Source organism: Alosa pseudoharengus, unplaced genomic scaffold (assembly GCF_046254945.1).
Source record: "Alosa pseudoharengus isolate Yale_2024_CS ecotype anadromous, Long Island Sound unplaced genomic scaffold, YU_APseudo_1.1 YU_APseudo_1.1_scf_28, whole genome shotgun sequence".
NCBI lineage: Eukaryota > Metazoa > Chordata > Actinopteri > Clupeiformes > Clupeidae > Alosa > Alosa pseudoharengus.
In genome coordinates, this window is record NW_027468709.1 from 675,403 (window position 1) to 680,411 (window position 5,009).

At 43.3% G+C, this 5,009-nt stretch overlaps 1 long non-coding RNA gene across 1 annotated transcript; it reads left to right on the plus strand.

The window, feature by feature from the left end:
* The first annotated feature begins 240 nt into the window (after positions 1-240).
* LOC143099424 (uncharacterized) lies at positions 241-1,636 on the plus strand. The gene is made up of 3 exons (XR_012981575.1): positions 241-609; positions 1,238-1,386; positions 1,546-1,636. It is a non-coding gene; the product is annotated as an uncharacterized LOC143099424 (long non-coding RNA).
* Positions 1,637-5,009: the final 3,373 nt, after the last annotated feature.

The window sequence follows — 5,009 nt, forward strand, 5'->3', positions numbered from 1 at the left end:
ATATTATGCAAATTTCACTTTTTGCATCCTTTTGTACCTCCATTTGGGTCTCTACTGCTCCTAACAACACTCCACGCGTGCAAAAAAGCCATCCATACGTTTTCTGTGAGTCAGTTGAACGATTTTGGTGTCAGGAATCATAGGCTTCTATGAGCCATTTTCTGGCTCCCTTAACCTGACGTCAAAATAAGGGAATTTGCATAGAACCACCCTGGCGCCACCCCTCACCTCTCAACCTCCATATAGCCCCACCCACCCAATTAGTTGAAGATCCGCCATTAGTTTGCTGGTTTAACGAGCACGGACACCAAGCGCAATGACTACAAGCAAGAGCAAGTCACACATGAAGTGTTGTGTTGTTGGCTGCACAGAACAACACAAATCCTTGCACTTTCTCCCAGCCAAAGACGACAGAAGAACCGAGTGGCTCCACTTCATTTTCGATGGCCATGTTCCAGCAACAGTCGGCAAAAATCTTGTGTGTGGAACCACTTCAAGGCAGACTGCTTTGAAAACCTAGGACAGTACACTGAGGGATTAGCCATCAAACTTCGTTTGACAGAGGGATCTGTACCTACTGTCCGTGGCAAGTCACAAGATGAGAGACATGTAAGTACTTTCAAATAATGACTTTTGTGTTCCTATCGCAGTTACGCATGAACGAACGTTAGGTTGTTCGTGTTTTGTCATTTAAGCACAAGCTAACGCAAACATTATGGCTAACGTTAGCCCTGCATCTGCTTGGAGTGAGCATTTTCTCCATTCCAAATTGCAAATGCAGCACACAGCCGATCGAGTCATATTTGACAATCCCAGTCAATAATATCTGAAAGTAATGATTGTTAAAATGATTAAATATTGTCATGTTATCCACAATTGAGGCGACCAACAGCTAAAAGCCCTTAGTATAAGCTAATGTTAGCTTGTAGCCTCACTTTATAACGTTATCCAGTGTTTGCACATTTCCCCTATAGCTCTATTTCATTTAAGCTGCAAGGGTATGTCACAATTTGTAGTCGTTTTGTCCTTACTGATAAGGAGTTAGATATGGTCATGTTATCTACAATGAAGGTGGCCAGTAAGCTCTTGGTCTAGGCTAATGTTTGCACTTGTAAACAAAGCGAGATATAGTACTGACAGTGCAAGAAGTTGTAGCCTCAGTTTTTAGCTCAAAGTAAACGTGCATATTATGTGCATTCCATTATTTTCATGTTTGGTTTTCTCTTTACTGCGCAAGACTCTACCTGGCTGCTCTGCATTACAATGAGGATGCTGCACGAGACCAGGCCACCTTATCCTCTGGGGACCCTCTCTACAGGATGCATTTCCCAAAGTACAGGAAGGGAGAGTGCAGGGTGAAACCCATCAAAACCGAGACAACATTCCGTAAGTTACATAATTTTTTATTTATCAACAAAAAAAAATATGTTAATTTTGCATGCTATATGGTGTCTTTACAATGAACAAAACAATAAATAAATGTACAATGAAATACTTTACAAACTATGTACATAGTTACAGAAGTGTTTGTGAAATATTGCACAGGGTATGTGGAACACTTGATGGGCTTCATCATGGGCGAGGTCTTTGTGGACCAAGAAGCATACAGGGAGGAACTCCTGAAAATAAGCATTCCTCCGGATGTGAGATTGATTTTGTGCAGAAAACTTTATGAACATGTTTTGTATGGCCCATAGACCTATTCTAACTTGTTTAAAAAGAGGTTTAATATGTCTCCTTTAACTTTTAAATGCATCAATCAGGTGCACTTTCAAAATAAATTCAGAGGTCAGACTTGCTTATTTTAATGGCAATACTTGTGCTGTAGCCTAAGCTATTTTGCACTTCAGAATTATAACCATGCACACACAGGTGGAATAGTTATGGTGATATTGCAATAAGTTTACAACCACAAAAACATATGCTATATTTCACAGTTCAGAAATGTTCAAAAATGTGTGTACATTTCAGCACTCCATGAAATTATGCAGAAGTGGTCACCTGTGTTATTCAGCTAGTTTATTTAAGATAATATATTGGTCATTGTAATGGCCATAGCCTATAGCCTACATGCTATTCCTTTTTCAGGATGTACCCATATCTGCATGATGTGAATGTTTGCATATGGCTTATGCCAGGCTTTATATCAATATTTGTGTCTCGTTATTTGATTTTCTTCTTATTTTTGCATTAATGTCACTAGGAAGCATGCCAATATAAATATATTCATTTATCTGTAATGGGATTGGCTGGAACCTGACAATATAAGAACCATGATAGTGGGATAATCTATGGCTGAGCAATTTACAAAAATGTATGTAGGCCTACTGACAAATAGTTTACACTAGAATACATTATAATTTCGCCCCAATGAGGCTATGTAGAAATGTGTTGCAATTTCAAAACCGGATTACTCAGGAACCACTTATTGCACAGAGGCATGCTTTATATCCTCGTATTCGGTACGGTTTGCTGTTTATTGTGATATTGGGTTTGCCACGTGTTGTGTAAAGGGTTAGTGAAATATTAAACGGAGAGTAATGGGTGTGCACTGTGTGCAAAATGCAAATACGATTAGCCTAAATTGCACGTCGGTTCAATGTTAATTTTCTCGCGAACCATTTATCACAGCAACTTGGCGCTAATATCATTGGAAAGTTTAGATTCCCCACATTCACCTGATGTGTGATATCATATGTATAGGTTTAGTTTAGTTGAACCTCATCTGCCAGGTATTTGACCTACCAGGTTGACACTTCAGCGTGAAAAATACTCAATAATACTCAAAGCATACCTGAAGCCGGGGAAATGCGGGGGAAATGCTCCTGGGACGGCTTCTGAAGTAACATCGCAAATGAGAGAAAATGTAGAAAATTCCACAGACGGGGTGCTCTTGAACCCTCTCACCGTCTCTGAAAGCATAACCGTGGCTCAACAGGTATATCTATAGATAGATAGGCTTAACTCATTTTCAGGCATCTGACCAACGGGTTGACAACCGGGTTGACTAATTAGTTTCACACATTAGTGTGTGAAACTAATCAAATGCGTGTGTCTCACGGCCAATGCGTGAGAGTTGGCAGCTATGGTGTTGTGTGACTGCATGCTCTTGTTCAGGAGTGTGTTGTATGACTGCAGGGCAGGCTGTTGTTCAGGAGTGTGTTGTGGTGTGTAATGTGTGACTGCAGGCTGTTGTTCAGGAGTGTGTTGTGGAGTGTGTTGTGTGACTGCAGGGCAGGCTGTTGTTCAGGAGTGTGTTGTGGTGTGTAATGTGTGACTGCAGGCTGTTGTTCAGGAGTGTGTTGTGTGTTGTGTAATGTGTGACTGCATGCTGTTGTTCAAGAGTGTGTTGTGTGGAGTGTGTTGTGTGACTGCAGGGCAGACTGTTGTTCAGGAGTGTGTTGTGTGTTGTGTAATGTGTGACTGCATGCTGTTGTTCAAGAGTGTGTTGTGTGGAGTGTGTTGTGTGACTGCAGGGCAGGCTGTTGTTTAGGAGTGTATTGTGTAATGTGTGACTGCATGCTGTTGTTCAGGAGTGTGTTGTGTGGAGTGTGTTGTGTGACTGCAGGGCAGGCTGTTGTTCAGGAGTGATTTGATATTGCGCCGGCCGCTTCGCTGCATCTGTCCTCATTTGAGCGCAGAGGAGGAAGCTGTAGGGCTTTTTAAAGCAGCGTCTCGTGGACACGGCGAGCTGGGATCACGCAGAGAGATATTTCAGATTGATGAATTTGTCTGTCTTCTGAATGATTCATGAGTCGGGCGCCGCCACCAACGCCAATTCACAAAATAACTTTGAGGTAGGGGGGCGGGGCTCACCTCATCTCACAAACACAGACCCTTCGGCCTCATCACGGCATTGAGGACTAGTTATTACAACACACGACAAACAACTCTGGGGATTTGATGGACATGGGTGAGATGGTTGTGATGCTTTGCTGGTCTCTCTCTCTCTCTCCCTCTCTCCCTCTCTCCCTCCCTCTCTCTCTCTCTCCCTCCTTCTCTCTGTGCGGCTCTTAAATCACCTTATTTAGATTTAGATTCGGAGGAATACTGAACAGAGACAGACCCTCACAGCATGTGCACCTCAGACAGAACACAAATCAGTTCTGGACTCCAATCAGCAGCTTCCTGCAAGTCTTCCTGTTTACAGGTAAGGGAGGTCTAGCCGCTGCACTGAAGGGAAGTCTGAATTAAACTGCAACACACCTTGTTAAACGTGGATGACTCTCCCAAACACAATTCAACTGAATTGTGCCCTCTTACCACAAGGCCAGCTCGATCCAAACACTCTCATCTATGGCTTAATGATACCCTCCGATCGCAGCGCACCAAACTCAGAGCCGTGGAGAGGAAATGGCACAAATCCAAACTAACTGATGACTTCAAAAACTACCAGACACTCCTGTCCTCCTTCTCAGCCAGCATCACTGCTACTAAGATGGCTTTCTACAATGACAAAATCAACAGTGCTACAGACACTCAAAAACTTTTCTTAACCTTCAAATCTGCCTTCTCCAACCAGCCTTACTGCGGATACCCTTGCCTCATTTTTTACAAACAAAGTGGCGGCAATCAGCAGTCAATTCTCTACATGCACACAACGCATCTGACTCAGATATCGCAATCCTACAACCTCTAGGGGCTGCTGGAACATCTTTTTCAGAATTCGCGCCTCTCTCTGAGAGTGAAGTATCTAGACTCCTGACATGTAGCCGTCCTACCACATGCTCGCTGGACCCTATACCTACGAGCCTACTTCAGTCCATCAGCCCGACCATCGCACCAGCTATCACACGTGATCAATGCCTTGCTAACCTCTGGCACATTTCCAACAGCGTTCAAAATGGCCCAGGTAACACCATTACTGAAGAAAGCTTCTCTCAACCCTGCTCAAGTCGAGAACTACCGCCCTGTTTCACTCCTGCCTTTCCTATCCAAAGGCATTGAACGAGCAGTCTCCAAACAGGTCTCTGACTTCCTTTCACAGAACAACCTTCTGGATCCAAATC